This window comes from Pristis pectinata, chromosome 15 (assembly GCF_009764475.1).
Source record: "Pristis pectinata isolate sPriPec2 chromosome 15, sPriPec2.1.pri, whole genome shotgun sequence".
Classification (NCBI taxonomy): Eukaryota; Metazoa; Chordata; class Chondrichthyes; order Rhinopristiformes; family Pristidae; genus Pristis; species Pristis pectinata.
Genome location: NC_067419.1, coordinates 50,441,670 through 50,459,859, shown reverse-complemented (window position 1 = coordinate 50,459,859; position 18,190 = coordinate 50,441,670). Strand labels below are relative to the sequence as shown.

The window sequence follows — 18,190 nt, the reverse complement described above, 5'->3', positions numbered from 1 at the left end:
AAGGTCCTCTCACCCTATGTCCAAACACAAGCTCAAAAGGACTAAATCCGATTGACTCCTGGATCGATTCTCTAACAGCAAACAAAAGTAAATGGATACCTTCGTCCCAATCCTTGGTGTTTTCAAAGCAATAAGTCTTCAGCATATTTTTGAGAGTAGAATGAAATCTCTCCAGAGCTCCTTGAGATTCTGGGTGATATGCAGATGATACAATCTGCTTTGCTCCCAGCTCATAGACTATTTGTTGAAAAATTTTTGACATAAAATTACTACCTTGATCAGATTGGATTTCTTTTGGCAAACCAAACAAGGTAAAAAATTTTACAAGAGCCTTTGACACCGTCTTGGCCTTAATATTTCTAAGGGGTATTGCCTCTGGAAATCTAGAAGTGGCACACATGATGGTTAACAAATACTGATTTCCAGTCTTAGACTTTGGTAAGGGGCCAACACAGTCCACAATCACCTTCGAAAAGGGCTCCCCAAAAGCAGGAATTGGTTTCAAAGGAGCCACAGGGGGTTTTTGATTTGGTTTACCTACCATCTGACATGTGTGGCAGGTTCGATAAAACATCACCACATCTTTTCTCAAACCAGGCCAATAGAATTGTTTCAAGATCTTCCCTACAGTTTTATTCACACCAAAATGACCACCCAAAGGCATACTATGGGCCAGGTTTAAAATCTCATCCCTATAAACTTTTGGAACAACAACCTGATGAATAACTTCCCATTCCTCAGTAACAGGAACATGAGGAGGTCTCCATTTCCTCATTAACACTCCATTTTTGACATAGTATCCAGTTGGCACCTTTTCAATCTCCTCACATGAGAGAGCTTTTTCTTTCAATTCTGTCAACTCAGGGTCCTTTGTCTGTTCCACCATAAAATCCTTCCTTGACAAAGACAAATCTTTAAATTCAGGCTCACTGTAAGGATGTTGATCCTCCAGTGAAGACAGAAAAGTCTCAGATAAGGCATCAAAATTTTCTTCCTGTTTAGGACTGTCACAAGGAACTACATCAGACTGCACCGGACTGTCTGTCTTGGCTAATTCTTTAGCTCTAGCTCGAGTCACCGCACATGATGGGTAAACATCTGAATCATCCTCAGACTCATCAATCCTTGGTTTGGTCGTTAACCGTACCACAGGATCACTTTCTCCATTTGCAAGGTCATTTCCCAATAACAAAGAAACTCCTTCCACTGGCAAACTAGGTCTTATCCCTATCTCGACTGGTCCTTCTACGAACTTTGACTTTAAAATCACCCTGTGAAAAGGGACAGACATGGTCTCACCTGTAATGCCTCGTACTAGATTTACTTCACCAGTGTCACTTTCTTCACCAAAATTTAAAACACTGTCCAGCAAGAGAGATTGACTAGCCCCAGTATCTCTAAGAATTTTCACTGGCACCTGGGGTGACTCATCATTCAGTGAAACAAAACCCTCTGATACATACGAACGGAATTCCTTTCTCACCTCCTCCAACTTTTCCGCTTTTCCCTCTTGCAAGGACTGATCTTTAACAGCATCTCCTAAACCTTTTTGATTTTTAATTGCCTGAAAGCAAGCATTGGGCCCAGCTTCCTTCTTTTTCTTCAAAAGGGCACAATTAGATATCACATGGCCAGGTTTCCTACAGTAATAACAAGTACGCTCAACAGGTTTCTCCAGCCCTGGCTTCTTTTCATCTTTTCCTTTTTGATTACCTCCCAATTTAATCTCTGGTTTACCTGGATTGTCTTTGTAACTCTTTTGAAAGGTTTTAGGTTGTCCCCATTTGGATTTATGGGTTAAAGCATAATCATCTGCCAACCTAGCAGTTTCTTGTAAAGTTTCCACTGCCTTTTCATTTAAATATGTTGTTAATTCAGCTGGAACACATCTTTTAAAGTCTTCCACCAGTATCAATTCTGTCAATTTATCATAATCCCCATCTACATTTTTAGCCAGGCACCATCGTTCAAAACATATTCTCTTTCCATTGGCAAATTCCATATAAGTCTGATCTGCAGATTTCCTCAAGTCTCTGAATTTTTGTCTATAAGCCTCAGGGACCAATTCATAGGCCTTCAAAATAGCTTGTTTTACCTTGGTATAATCAGCTGCATCCTCAACAGACAAAGCAGAATAAGCTTTTTGAGCTTTACCTTTAATCACACTCTGTACCATAAGAGCCCATCCTTTCCTTGGCCAGTTTGAACTCACAGCAACCTTTTCAAAATGTTGGAAATACTGATCAACCTGATCTTCTTCAAACGGAGGGACTAATCGAACCTCCCTGCTGGCTGAAAAACCATCATCAGAATCAGATTCCGAACTCCTACGCTTCATTTGTAACTCATGCTGCCTCTGTTTTTCCTTCTCCTCACTATCCAGCTCCATCCTCTTCAATTCCATCTGCTTCATTGCTAGATCAGCCTCTATCTTCATCTGAGTTAGCTTTTGTTCAGTCTCTAATTTCTTTTCCTCTTGTTCGGCCTCTAATTTCTTTTGTTCTCGTTCAGCCTCTATCTTTAACTGGGTTTGTTCTCGTTCAGCCTCTATCTTTAACTGGGTTTGCTCTCGTTCAGCCTCTAATCTCTTTTGTTCTCGTTCAGCTTCTAATTTATTTTGCTCTCGTTCAGCCTCTATCTTTGCCAGCTGCACCTGTGCCTCAGAAATTGCTATTTCACTGCCAGGAAACTGTTTTAACACTTCCTTCTCAAACACTTTCTTTTCCACATAATGGCCAGCTATCAGTCTCTGAATATCTGCCTTTCTCATAGACTGCTTTACTTCTGTAAGGTTTAGCCTTGTAGCAATCTTTATCAAATCATCCTTTTTCGCCACCTCCAATCCCTTTTGGGTTGGTGACTCCAAAAATGCCTTAATATCCATTGCTGCTGGTTTCCACACACACAAGCCAATTAAAAAGAATTTATCAGACCTCCCTCAAAAATCTTTGGATTGAATCTCGAACAAATTTCGTCAATCTGGGGTACAATCCCAGACGACACTCGTTAACCTTGGGAACTATCCCGGACGAGCCCCCAATTTTGTCACAAACCAGCAACAAAAGAAACACACTGAGCATGATTCAGTGTTAAAAACTATTTTATTAATCACTACTTATGATAATACGTAAAATAAAAGTTAAAATGTTAGTATGTTAGAATTCAAAAATGTTAAACCTCGAACGTTAACCCCAAAACTAAACTCGTCGTGTGTGTGTGTGACAAAGTCCAAAACTCCCAGTTCCTGAATGGTTCTTAAAGTTCAGTTCCGCAAGCCATAAGGTGAAACATGAGCAAGGGCTTCTTCAACAACCACCGTTGTCTGAAGATAAGTGTAGATGTAGAAAAACATAGAGAGAATACATACGAAATCCAAATGTTCCACGATGGAACCCAAACGACACTTCAGTGTTTACTCGGTAGTGACTTCCTCACCCCGAAAAGCATCCGAACCGTGGTCGTCCACATACAAATACCTGTTTCCTTCTACAGGTCAGCAACAAAGTGAACTCCACCGGATTACTTCCAACTTCCATACATGGATTTCAGTGGCAAACACAGTTATTGTTTCTCATCCATCGATAGAGAAAACAAGCAGGCTGGTGTCTCTCTCCCTTCTCTCTCTCTCTCTCTTCTTCTTCTTCAACAACGTCATTACGTCCTTTATCTTCTATTGACGTAAGCACGCCCCACACACACATACACACACACTCTCTATCTTAAAGGGACTTTCACTGAGTCCGTAACACTACTACACTATCCATGAACCACCAATCTTAGTGTCGTCTGCAGGTTCACTAACCCACCCATATGATAGTAATAGAGAGAGTGCAGAAGGAATTCACCAAAATGTTGCCTGGAATGGAGGGCTGTAGTTATAAGGAGAGATCAGATAGGGTGGGATTGTTCTCACCAGAGCAGAAAAGGCTGGTGAGTGACTTCATTGAGGTTTATAAAATTATGAGTGGCATAGATAGGATAGGATCGTTCTCTAGCATGCACAACTTCATCTTCACCAGGGATGTCCAGTCCCTATATACTGTACCTCCATTCCCCATCATGATGGCCTCCGCTTCTTTCTTGACCAGAGACAGAACCAGTCCTCTTCTACTAACACTCCTCCACCTGGCTAAACTTGTCCTCACCCTTGACAACTTTACTTTTGATTCCTCTCACTTTCTACAGACCAAGGGTGTAGCCATGGGCACTCGCCTGGGCCCCAGCTATGTCTGCCTCTTTGTTGGCTACATTGAACAGTCTCTATTCCAAGCCTACACTGGCCCCACTCCTCAACTCTTTCTCTGCTATATGAACAACTGCATTGGTGCCACCTCTTGTACCCGTGTGGAACTCAAGTTTCATAAATTTCACCACTAATTTTCACTCAGCTCTCCAATTCACTTGGACTATCTCTGACACCTCTCTCTCCTTCCTCGATCTTTCCATCTCCGTCTCAGGAGATTCCTTATCCACTGACATCTTCTACAAACCCACTGATGCCCACAGCTACCTCGATTACAGCTCCTCCCACCCTGTCTCTTGCAAGGATGCTATCCCTTTTTCTCAATTTCTCCACCTCCGGTGCATCTGCTCCCATGATGAGGCTTTCCACTCCAGGACATCAGATGTCCAACTTCTTTTTTAACCGGGGCTTCCCCCAACTGTGGTCGAGAGAGCTTGCACCCGTATTTCTGCCATTTCCTGCACCTCTGCTCTCACTCTCACCCCTCCCAGACCCAACAGGGATAGGGTCCCCCTTGTCCTCACATTTCATCCCACCAGTCTACATATCCAACACATCATTCTCCACCACTTCCACCATCTCCAACGGGACCCAGGCATATCTTCCCCTCCCCACCCCTTTCTGCCATCTCTTCCTAGATAGGATAGATGATCAGAATCTTTAACTCAGGGCAGGGAAGTCTAGAATAAGAGGGCACAGGTTTAAGGTGATCTTAGGGTAGGTTGAGTATTTGGAATGAGCTGCCAAGAAAGATAGTGAAGGGAACTAAAGTTACAACATTGAAGAGGCACTTGGACAAGAACTGAAAAGCATAGAGGGATATGGACCTAATGTGGGCAATTGGGATTAGCTTGGCATCACGGTCGGCATGGATGTGTTGGGCCAAAAGGGCCCATTCCTGTGCTGCACCTCTGTGATTCTGTGATGTGCATCCAAGGCAAATCACATTGACAAAAGTAATTTGTAGAACAAGTTCATGGGTTGCACTTCAGATAGTTTCTAGAGCAGGACATTGTGAACCTACAAGGGTTGGCTCTTTTAGACCTGATATAGTACAATGAATAATCTCATAGTAAGGATCCTGCTGGAAAAAGTGATCATGAAGTGATGGATGATTATAATATGGTAAAAATTTAAGTGTTTTTGGGAATGACGCTCTTGATATTGTCTGAGAGAGAAATTAGCCAGTATAATGGTAAATTAATAAACATGAAGTTCGATAAATAATTTCAAGAATTTTAGGAAACATTTTATACTTGGCTGTGGAGGCCAAGTCATTGGGTGTATTTAAGCAGAGATTGAGAGGTTCTTGGGGGTTAAGGGTTACGGAGAGAAGGCGGAAGAATGGGGTTGAAAAACATCAGCCATGATTGAATGGTGGAACAGACTCAATGGGCTGAATGGCCTAATTCTGGTCCTATATCTTATGATCTTTGTCGTTATGTTTATTTTGTTTATTTTGCACACTGATCGTTATGAATAATTTATGTTAATTTAGGTTTATGTTAATTTATGTATTTCTTGTCTTGTAATGTACTGTGTTGCTGCTGCAAAAAGCTAATTTTCATGGCATTTATACCCTGTGTATGTCTGTGACAACAATAAACGAACTAAGGAGGGTAAGGCTAACCTTATTTATAAGACATATAATTTTTCCTAGAGGAGTAGTAAAGTTGAGGATTAGGATATATTTTAAACCCTCAAAGAATGGGGGAAAAAATGGAGAATTTAGAAACTATATTCTATCAAGAAAAATAAAAAAAATTCTACAAGCTTAATTAAAGGAGAGTTAAAATTGTCAGCTCCTTAGAGGAGGAAACAAGAAGAAACTGATAGCATTATGGCCAAGTTTGCAGATGATACCAAGATAGGTGGAGGGGTAGGTTGTGTCGTCGAGGCAGGGAGTCTGCAGAAGGACTTGGACAGGTTGGGAGAATAGGCAAAGAAGTGACAGATGGAATACAGTGCAGGGAAGTGTACGGTCATGCACTTTGGTAGAAGGAATAAAGGCATAGACTATTTTCTAAATGGGAAGTGAATTCAGAAATCGGAGGTGAAAAGGGACTTGGGAGTCCTAGTGCAGGATTCCCTAAAGGTTAACTTGCAGGTTTAGTCAGTAGTAAAGAAGGCAAATGCAATGTTAGCATTCATTTCAAGAGGCCTAGAACATAAAAGCAAGGATGTAATACTGAGGCTTTATAAGAAATTGGTCTGATCGCATTTGGAATACTGTGAGCAATTTTGGGCCCCGTATCTAAGGAAGGATGTGCTGGCCCTAGAGAGGGTCAGGAGGAGGTTCATAAGAATAATCCCAGGAATGAAAGGCTTGATGTATGAGGAGTGTTTGATGTCTCTGGGCCTGTACTCACTGGAGTTCAGAAGGATCAAGGGGGATCTCATTGAAACCTACCAGACACAACCCCTCCCCGCCATTGAGGACATCTTCAAGAGGCGGTGCCTCAAGAAGGTGGCATCCATCATTAAGGACCCTCACCATCCGGGACATGTCCTCTTCTAGTTACTCCCATTGGGGGAGGAGGAACAGGAGCCTGAAGACCCACACTCAACGATTCAGGAACAACTTCTTCCCCTCCGCCATCAGATTTCTGAACGGTCCATGAACCCAAGAACACTACCTCATTATTCCTTTTTTTTGCACTATTTATTTATTTTTGTAATTTTTAGCAATTTTATGTCTTTGAACTGTACTGCTGCCATAAAACAACAAATTTCATGTCATCTAAGTCAGTGATAATAAATCTGATTCTGATTTTTGATACTGAAAGGCCTGGATGGAGTAGACATGGAGAGGATGTTTCCATTAGTGGGAGAGTCTAGGATCCGAGGGCACAGCCTCAGAATAAAGGGACGTCCCTTTAGAACTAAGATAAGGATGAATTTCTTCAGCCATAGGGTGGTGAATCTGTGGAATTTGTTGCCACAGAGGGGTGTGGAGGCCAAGTCATTGGATGTATTTGAGGCAGGGATTGATAGGTTCTTGATTGATAAGGGGGTTAAGGATTACAGGGAGAAGGTAGGAGAATGGGTTTGAGAAAAAATATCAGCCATGATTGAATGGTAGAGCAGACTCAATGGGCCGAGTGGCCTAATTCTGCTCTATATCTTATGGTCTTATGGAATTATAATGCGGAGAGCAAATTGTTGGGATGTCAGGCAATTTGGTTCTTATCTTTTTACAAGAATGTAGTAAACCTGCCAAGCAGAATGAGGATATGTAAATACAGTGCTTAAAAATCATAAAAGCATAATAACAATTGTAATTTTATGAAAGCAAAATTTGTTTGAGAAATGGTGGGCATTTTTGAGGATATCTTGAAGAGTAGATATATTGAGCCATTGGCCATAGAATACCTCGATTTGTTAAGTGGCATGCGTTGTTCAAGGATTGGTAGCAGTGAGTAGGAGTAAATGGGTCGTTTTCAGGTTGGCAGGCTGTTAATAGTATCGGCGTTGGAGCCACAGCTATTCGTGACTTGAATAAAAAGAGTTGGTCCTTTCATCAGAGTTTGTTCATGATACAAAGGTGGGTGGAGAGAGAACAAGCTGTGTGGAGGATGCAGTCTGCAAAGGCAGAGAGTCTGATTAAGTGGGCACGACAATGGCAGATGGAGAACGACGAGGGGAAATGGTGGGAAGAACAGAAACAACTCTCGAGTGTTCAGAAATGATTAAATGTGGGTGTCGGGGATTGAGTAGCCTGTTCACAAAATGCAAAGTAAACATTCAGGGACAGTAAACACTGTAGAGGCAAATGTTATGCTGGCCTTTATTGCAAAGGGATGGGGTTCCTGAGGCTGTAGGAGGCCATGGGGCCCATTCCTGGAGGAGTGTCTGCAGTTTTGCTCTCCATAGCCAGAGGTTCTTTGGAGGTTCATGAACTCGCCAGATTAGTATAAAGCCAGAAAATGCTGGAAACACTCAGCAAGTCAGGTAGCAGCTGTGGAGAGAGAAGGAAGAATTAGTGTTTCAGTTCGATGACAGAAGTAAGGGAAGAAGCATGATTTAAGTTGAAGAAAGAGGCAGAGAAAATAAAGGGACCGTCTGTGACAGGGTGGAGACCCAGAGAGACTGACAGCACAGAACAGCATCAAAGCTTGTTAACCACAACTGAAAGTTTGGATGAAATGTAAGTGGAAGGAGTTGAATGAAAACAGAATTATGAGATAGGGGGTGCAGCACTTGTCAGAAATCTGAGATAAAAGAAAATGCTGGAAATCCGCAGTAGGTCAGCAGTGTCTGTGGAGAGAGAAGCACTGTTAACGTTTCAAGCTCATGACTTTGCACTGGAACCAGTTGGTTCCAACACACATTGCAAAGGTTTGTTATCTGACATTATTTAATTTTGTGTTGAATCCAGAGTCTTTGTAATGTGTCCAGATGGAACTTAACATTTTGTTTGTTGAACTTGCAATGGGTTTTATTGGAGGAGTGCATGAGGCCAAAGGCAGAGAGGTGTGAGTGGGAAGGAGAATTAAAGTGATAGGCAACTGGCAGTTCTTTCTGTATTCATTCAAGGGATGTAGGCTTTGTAGGCTGAGCCGGCACCTTGAGAAGGTGGTGGTGAACTGCCGCCTTGAGCCACTGCAGTCCTTGAGGTGTGGGTGTACCCACAGGGCTGTTAGAGAGGGAGTTCCAGGATTTTGACTCAGCGACAGTGAGGGAATGGCAATATATTTCCAAGTCAGGATGGTGTGTGGCTTGTAGGGCAACTTCCAGGTGGTGGTGTTCCCCATGCTTTTTTTCTTGTGGCTGGTTGAGGTGGTGGGTTTGTAAGGTGCTGTATGAAGAGTCTTGGTGAGTTGCTGCAGTGCAGGCCTTGCCAGATCTCAAGAGCATCAAGGTTGTTAAGTCCCCAGGGCCTGATGGGATATATCCCAGGCTACTGAAAGAGGCAAGAGAGGAGATTGCTAGGGCCTTGACAACAACCTTTGTATCCTCACCAACAGCAGGCAAGGTCTTGGACTGGAGAGTAGCCAGTGTCCTTCCTTTGTTCAAGGAGGAAAGTAGGGATAATTGAGGAAATTATAGACCAATGAGCCTCGTGTCAGTGGTAGGGAGGCTATTGGAGAGGATTCTTAGGGATAGGTGTTAAGCACATGGCCTGATTAGGGACAGTCAGCATGGCTTTGTGTGGGGCAGGTCATGTCTTTCAAACTTGATTGAGTTTTTTGAGGAGGTGATGAAGGTGATTGAGGGTAGGGCTGTGGATATTGTCAGTGTGGATTTTAGTAAGACATTTGACAAGGTCCCTCATAGTAGGCTGATCTAGAAGGTTAAGATGCATGGGATCCATGGTGACTTGGTAGTTTGGATTCAGAATTGGCTTGCCCATAGAAGACAGTGTTATGGTGGAGGGGTGTTGTTCTGGTTGGAGGTCCGTGACCAGTGGTGTTCTGTAGGATCAGTGTTGGGGCCTCTGTTGCTTCCGATATAAGACCATAAGATATAGGAGCAGAATTAGGCAATTTGGCCCATCGTGCTGAAGAAATTCCTCCTCTCCTCAGTTTTAAAGAGATGTCCCTTTAGTCTTAGGCTGTACCCTCAGATCCTAGACTCTTTCTAATGAAAACGTCCTCTCCATGTCCACTCTATCCAGGCCTTCAGTATTGTTTCCCCCCCCCCCCCCCACCCCCCATCCTTCTAAACTCCAGTACAGGCCCAGAGCCATCAAATGCTCCTTGTACATCAAGCCTTTCATCCCTGGGATCATTCTTGTGGACCTCCCCTGGACCGTCTCCAAGCCCAGCATATCCTTCCTTAGATACGGTGCCCAAAATTGCTCACATTACAAATGTGGTCTGACCAACGCCTTATAAAGCTTCAGCAGTACATCCTTGCTTTTATATTCTAAAAATATTCAAAATGAATGCTAACATTATATTTGCTTTCCTTACTACTGACTCAACCTGCAAGTTAACATTTAGGGAATCCTGCACTAGGACCCCCAAGTCCCTTTGCACCTCTGATTTCTGAATTCTCTCCCCATTTAGAAAATAGTCCACACATTTATTCTTCCTACCAAAGTACATAACCCCACACTTCCCTTCGCTGTATTCCATCTGCCACTTCTTTGCCCGCTCTCCCCCAACCTCTCTGTCCTGCAAACTCCCTGCTTCAGTGACACTACCTGTCCCACCACCTGTCTTGATATTATCTGCAAGCTTGGCCACAATGCCATCGGTTCTTTCATCTAGATCATTAACGTATAAGATGAAAAGTTGCAGTCCCAACACTGACCCCTGCGGAACTTCACTAGTCACCGGCCACCATCCTGAAAAGGCCTCCTTTGCCCCCACTCTCTGCCTTCTGCAAATCAGCCAATCTTCTATCCATGCTAGTACCTTTCCTGTAAGAGCATGGGCTCCTATCTTGTTTAGCAGCCTCATGTGCGGCACCTTGTCAAAGGCCTTCCGAAAATCCAAGTAAGTAACATCCACTGACTCTCCTTTGTCTAACCTGCTTGTTACCTCCTCAAAGAATTCCAACAAATGTGTCAGGCAAGATACCTTCTTAATGGAAAAAGTGCTGACTTTTCCATATTTTATCACGTACTTCCAAGTACTCCAAAATGTTACTCCAAATATATATAAATGATGGATAAAAATGTAGCTGGAGGGGTTTATTTGCAGACAACACAAAGGTTGGTGGAGTTGTGGACAGAGTAGAGGGCTGGATATCGATCAGCTACAGATATGGACGGAGAAATAACAGATGGAGTTTGATCTGGGCAAGTGTGAGGTGTACACTTTGGGCTGCCTAATGTAAGGGGAAGGTACATAGTCAATGGCAGGACCCTTCACAGCATTAATGTACGGAGGGATCTTTGGGTCCAAGTCTTGCTCACTGAAAGTGGCCACCGAAGTAGATTGTGTATAAGAGTAAGGAATTCATGTTGCAGCTGTATAAAGATTTGGTTAGGAATTGCAATGTTTAAAAAAACACTTGGACAGGTATAGGGAACCTTGGTTTTCAAGGGATATTGGCGATCTGGTTAAGAAGAAGAAAGAGGTGTATAGCAGGTATAGGCAACTAGGCACAAATGAGGTGATTGAAGAGTATAGAAAAAGTAAGATAATACTAAAGAAAGAGATCAGGAAGGCATGAGGTTGCTCTGGCAGATAATGCGAAGGTAAACCCAAAGGGTTTCTTCAAGTATATTAAGAGTAAAAGGATAGTAAGGGACAAATTTGTTCCATAGAAGATCAGAGTGGTGGACTATATGTGGAGCCTCAGGAGATGGAGGAGATCTTAAACAGTTTTTTTGCATCAATATTTACTCAGGAAACTGGCATAGTGCATATGTAAGGAAGGGAAACAAGCAGTAGTGTCATTGAACATATAGGGATTAAAGAGGAGGAGGTGCTTGCTGCCTTACAGTGAATAAAGGTCGATAAATCCCCCGGGCCTGACATGATATTTCCTCGGACCTTGAGGGAGACTAGTGTAGAAATTGCAAGGGCCCTGGCAGATATATTTAAAATGTCCTTAGCCACGGGTGCGGTGCCAGAGGACTGGAGGGTAGCTCATGTTGTTCCGTTGTTTAAAAAAGGCTCTAAAACTAAACCAGGTAATTACAGGCTGGTGAGCCTGACATCAGCAGTAGGTAAATTATTGGAAGGTGTTCTGAGAGATCGGATATCCAAGTATTTGGACAGCCAAGGGCTGATTAAGGATACTCAGCATGGCTTTGTGCGTGGTAGATTGTGTTTAACGAATCTTGTAGAGTTTTTCGAGGAGGTTACCAAGAAAGTAGATGAAGGAAAGGCTGTGGATGTCATCTACATGGACTTTAGTAAGGCCTTTGATGAGGTCCCACGTGGGAGGTTAGTTCAGAAGGTTCAGACACGAGGTTCCATGGAGAGGTTGTAAACTGGATTTGAAATTGGCTGTGTGGGAGAAGGCAGAGAGTGGTAGTGGATGATTGTTTCTCAGACTGGAGGCCTGTGACTAGTGGTGTGCCTCAGGGATCTGTGCTGGGGCCATTGTTGTTTATTGTCTATATCAATGGCCTAGGTGATAATGTGGTAAATTGGATCAGCAAGTTTGCTGATGATACTAAGATTGGAGGTGTAGTGGGCAGCGAGGAAGGCTTTCAAAGCTTGCAGAGGGATCTGAACCAACTGGAAAAATGGGCCAGAAAATGGCAGAAGGAATTTAATGCAGACAAGTGTGAGGTGTTGCATTTGGAAGGACAAATCAAGGTAGGACATACATAGTAAATGGTAGGGCACTGAGGAGTGCGGAGGAACAAAGGGATCTGGGAGTTCAGATACATAATTCCCTGAAAGTGACATCACAGGTAGACAGGGTTGTAAAGAAGGCTTTTGGCATCCTGGCATTCATAAATCAAAGTATTGAGTATAGGAGTTGGGATGTTATGGTGAGGTTGTATAAGACATTGGTGAGGCCGAATTTGGACTATTGTGTGCAGTTCTGGTCACCTAACTATAGGAAGGATATTAGTAAGATTGAAAGAGTGCAGAGAAGACTTAGTAGAATGTTGTCAGGTCTTCAGGAGTTGAGTTACATGGAAAGATTGAACAGGTTAGGACTTTATTCCTTGGAGTGTAGAAGAATGAGGGGAGATTTGATAGAGGTTTACAAAATTATGAGGGGTATAGACAGAGTAAATGCGAGTAGGCTCTTTCCACCTAGATTAGGAGAGATAAGTACGAGAGGACATGGCTTCAGGGTGAAAGGGGAAAGGTTTCGGGGGGAATATTAGGGGGAACTTCTTCACTCAGAGAGTGGTGGGAGTGTGGAATGAGCTGCCATCTGATGTGGTAACTGCGGGCTCACTCTCGAGCTTTAAGAATAAATTGGATAGATACATGGACGGGAGAGGTCTGGAGGGTTATGGACTGGGTGCAGGACAACGGGACTAGTGGAATAAAGTTTCGGCACAGACTAGAAGGACCAAATGGCCTGTTTTCTGTGCTGTAGTGTTCTATGGTTCTAGGTACATGGATAGGAAAAGTTTAGAAGGATATGGGCCAAAATAGGACTAGCTTAGCTCGGCACCTTGGATGGCATGGATTAGTTGGGCCGAAGGGTCTATTTCCATGCTGCATTGGTAAACGAATCTGTAAATTGGCTAAAACAATTTTTGTAACTGCTGTCTGTGCCCTGTTATACTGACTGTATCCCAGTTACTACCACAGTAAGTGAAATCTTTCACTATTTTGTATTTTTAAGAAATGTTGTTAGAAATACTCATAGGGGCTGGTTTGCTAGAGCTGTCGGGGAGGGTTTAAACTAGTTTGGCAGGGGGGGTGGCAACCTGGGTGACAGGTCAGAAGTTGGTACATTTAGTGTACAAGTAGATACAGCGTGTAGAAAGACTATGAGGAAAGATAACAGTTGAAAGGGCAAAATTGCAGTCAGTTGGATGGGCTGAAGTGTGTCTAATGTGAAAAATATCAGGAATAAGGCTGATGAACTTAGTTCCATGTACTTACCCATGCTCTATGACATTGTGGCTATTGCAGAGACTTGGCTGTCACAAGGGCAGGAATGGCTGCTGGATGTTCCAGGGTTTATATGTTTCAAAAGGGACAGGGACGGAGGTATAAGAGGTGAGGGAGTGGCTTTGATCAGGGACAGTATCACAGCTGTAGAAAGGGAGGATGTCCTGGAGGGATTGTCCACTGAGTCAGTGTGGGTGGAAGTCAGAAACAGGAAGGGAGCAATCACTCTATTGGGAGTATTCTACAGACCCCCCCAATAGCAGCAGAGTTGCTGAGGAGCAGATCAGGAGGCAGATTTTGGAGAGGTGCAAAAATTACAGTGTTGTTATGGGTGATTTCACCTTCCTTAATATTGACTGGCACCTCCTTAGTGTAAAGGGGATAGACAGGGCAGAGTTTGTTTGGTGTGTCCAGGAAGGATTCCTGACACAGTATGTGGACAGGCTGTCTAGAGGAGAGGCCATACTAGACCTGGTACTAGGCAATGAGCCTGATCAGGTTTCAGATCTCTCGGTGGGAGAGCATTTTGGAGATAATGACCATAATTCCTTGACCTTTGCCATAGCCTTGGAGAGGGATAGGAGCAGATAATATGGGAAAGTATTTAATTGGGGGAGCAGGGATTATGATTCTAATAGGCAGGAACTTGGGAGCGTAAATTGAGAACAGTTGTTCTTGGGGAAGTGCACAACGGAAATGTGGACATTGTTTAGCGAGTACTTGCATGGGGTTTTGGATAGGTTTGCCCCATTGAGGCAGAATAAGGATGGTGCAGTGAAGGAACCATGGTTAACAAGAGAAGTAGAATATATTGTCAAGAGGAAGAAAGAAGACTATTTAAGGTTTAGAAAGCAAGGATCAGATGGGGCTCTGGAGAGTTGAAAGGTAGCCAGGAGGGAGCTTAAGAATGGACTTAGGAGAGCTAGAAGGGGGCATGAGAAGTCCTTGGCAAGTAGGATCAAGGAAAACCCCAAGGCGTTCTTCACATGTGAAGAATAACAGGATGACTCGAGTGATGGTAGGACTGATCAGGGATAAAAGCGGAAACACGTGCCTGGAGTTGGAAGAGGTAGGGGAGGTCCTTAATGAATACTTTGCTTCAGTATTCGCCAGTGAGAGAGACTTTGATGTTTGTGAGGATAGCGTACGACAGGCTGATATGCTAGGGCATGTCTACAGGAGGAAAGAAGATGTGCTGGAACTTCTGAAAAATATTAGGATAGATAAGTCACTGGGGCCAGACCGGATATATCCAAGGTTATTATGGGAAGCGAGGGAAGAAATTGCTGCGCCTTTGTTGATGATCTTTGCGTCCTCACTGGCCACAGGAGTAGTGCCGGATGATTGGAGGGTGGCAAATGTTGTTCCTTTATTCAAGAAAAGGAGTAGGGATAACCCAGGGAATTACAGACCAGTGAGTCTTACTTCAGTGGTGGACAAATTACTGCAGAAGATTCTTAGAGACAGGATTTATGGGCATTTGGGGAAGCATAGGCTGATTAGGGACAGTCAACATGGCTTTGTGAGGGGCAGGTCGTGTCTCATGAGCCTGATTGAATTCTTTGAGGATATGACAAGGCACATTGATGAAGGTAGAGCAGTGGATCTGGTGTACATGGGTTTTAGTAAGGCTTTTGATAAGATTCATCATGGAAGGCTCATTCAGAAAGTCAGGAGGCATGGGATCCAGGGAAACTTGGCTGTGTGGATTCAGACGTGGCTCGCCCTTAGAAGACAGAGGGTGGTGGTAGATGGAGTGTATTATGCCTGGAGGCTGGTGACCAGTGGTGTTCTGCAGGGATCTGTTCTGGATGAGGATGTGGAAGGGTGGGTTAGTAAGTTTGCTGATGACACGAAGGTTGGTGGTGTTGTGGATAGTGTAGAAGGTTGTCAAGGGTTACAATGGGACATTGATAGGATGCAGATCTGGGCTGAGAAGTGGCAGATGGAGTTCAACCCGGAAAAGTGTGAAGTGATACTCTTTGGAAGATCAAATATGAAGGCAGAATACAAGGTTAATGGCAGGACTCTTAGCAGTGTGGAGGAACAGAGGGTCTTAGGGTCCACGTCCATAGATCCCTGAAGGTTGTCACGCAGGTTGATAAGGTTGTTAAGCAGACGTATGCTGTGTTGGCCTTCATTAGTTGGGGTATTGAGTTCAAGAGTCGCGAGGTAATGTTGCAGCTCTATAAAGCTCTAGTTAAACCACACTTGGAGTGTTGTGTTCAGTTCTGGTCACCTCATTATAGGAAAGATATGGAAGCTTTAGAGAGGGTACGGAGGAGATTTACCAGAATGCTGCCTGGATTGGAGAGCATGTCTTATGAGGATAGGTTGAGTAAGCGAGGGCTTTTCTCTTTGGAGAGAAGGAGGGTGAGAGGTGACTTGATAGAGGTGTACAAGATGATTAGAGGCATAGATTGAGTGGACAGTCAGAGACTTTTTCCCAGGGCAAAAATGGCTAACATGAGGGGGCATAATTTTAAGGTGATTGGAGGAAGGTATAGGGGTGATGTCAGGGGTAAGTTTTTTACACAGAGAGTGGTGGGTGCGTGGAATGCACTGCCGGTGGAGGTGGTGGGGACAGATACATTAGGGACCTTTAAGAGACTCTTAGATAGGCACATGAATGATAAAAAAATTGGAGGGTTATGTGGGAGGGAAGGGTTAGATAAATCTTAGAGCAGGATAAAATGTCGGCACAACATTGTGGGCCGAAGGGCCTGTACTGTGCTGTAATGTTCTATTTCCTTTGGGCTGCTGGGAAACCATGCTGCATTCCCCACAAGGTGACTGTCCCTTTGTAGTTTAACCCATGCAACCGTGGGGAACAACCCTCCCAACATGCGACTCCTCTGGCAGCAGGGATTGTTTCTCTCACCAATATCGCTGTCTCACCCTCTACTTCCTGTCACTATCTTGTCCGAAAACCCTGTGACTAGGAATGACAAGCCTCCCTTGGTGCCACTTATCTACATAAAACCAACCAGGCTTCCCTTTGTGTGCTCAGCCTTCCAAACACTCTTATTAATTCTCAGCCTTATGTTTAACTTTTCTGCTTTGCTCCTTTCTGGATCATTGTTCAGTGTCCCATCCCCTACTAGGCTGGCTTAAACCCTCCCCAACAACAATTGCTACACTCCCTGCTGGGAAAGTGCCTGTCGTCTTTTTAGGTTCACCTTGCATATGTTTCATCTTCTCCAGAGCTGATCCCAATAATGCACCCCTGTCCCCCATCCCTCTGTCTGAAGCCCTGCCCCGCTACATATTTTTCTGCAATATCTTCCCATTTCTTCACTCCTGGGTTCCTGGAGCCAAGATTAATCACAGATTGCTCCCTCAAGCCCTTTCCAAACTCAACCCTTTCTCTACGTAAGTTGTTAGTGCTGATGTGAACCACAACTACATGCTGCCTACTTCCATTCACTTTCAGGAGCCTGGTATTTATCCCTCACTGCCCCTGAGAACTGGTGCCTCCATGAACCACTACAGTCCTTCTGTTGAAAGTGCTCCCACGGTGCTGTTGGGGAGGAAGTTTAGACCCAGTGATGATGAAGATATTTCCCAGTCAGGGTGGTGTGCAACTTGGAGGGGAAGCTGCAGGTGGGGGTGTTCCCCTGCATCCTTGGTAACAGCGTGGGTTTGGGAGGTGTTGTCAGAGCAGCTGGAAGAGTAACTGCAGTACATTTTGTAGATGCTAGACTCTGCAGCCACTGTGCACTGGCAGTGGAGGGAGGGAGTGTTTACAGCATGGACCAGTTGGGCCAAAGGGCCGGATTCTGTGCTGGATGACTGATAGCTGATGCTCACCCTGCCGCTCCAGAATAACCTGTAGCTACTCAATGGTCTCCTGAACTATGGAACCAGGGAGACAACAAACCATCATCTACAACCACAGAAGTGCCTGCCTAGCTACAGAAACCCATATAACTGTTGCTGCTATAGAGTCATTCAGATGTACAGCACAGAAACAGGCCCTTCAGCCCACAATGTCCATGCTGACCTCTGTGCCCATCAACACTAATCCCATTTGCCTGCGTTAGAACCGTATCCTTCTCTGCCTAAGTACCATTTAAATGTCGTGATTGTATCTGATTCCACCACTACCTCTGGCAGCATGTTCCAGATATCACCTACTCTCTGTAAAATAAACTTGCCCCTCAGTACCCCTTTAAAAATCCTTCCTCTCACCTCATGCTCTTTTGTTTTTGATGCCCTTATTATCATGGGGAAAGATTTTGACCGTCTACATTATCCAAGCCTCTCATAATTGTATGTACCTCTATCAGGTCACTTGTCAGCCTCTTTCACTCCAGGGAAAACAAGCCCAGCCTTATCCAATCTCTCCCCATAACTAAAGTCCTCCAATCCAGACAGCATCCTGGTGAATCTCCTCTGCACTCCCTCCAGTGCAATCACATCCTTCCTGTAGTGTGGTGACCAGAACTGCACATAATAT

The 18,190-nt window shown here is 44.1% G+C and overlaps 1 protein-coding gene across 12 annotated transcripts in view; it reads left to right on the top strand.

Annotated features, from left to right (window-relative positions):
• Nucleotides 1-18,190, top strand: part of tspan11 (tetraspanin 11) — a 107,078-nt gene that overhangs the window by 22,602 nt on the left and 66,286 nt on the right. The window lies entirely within an intron of this gene.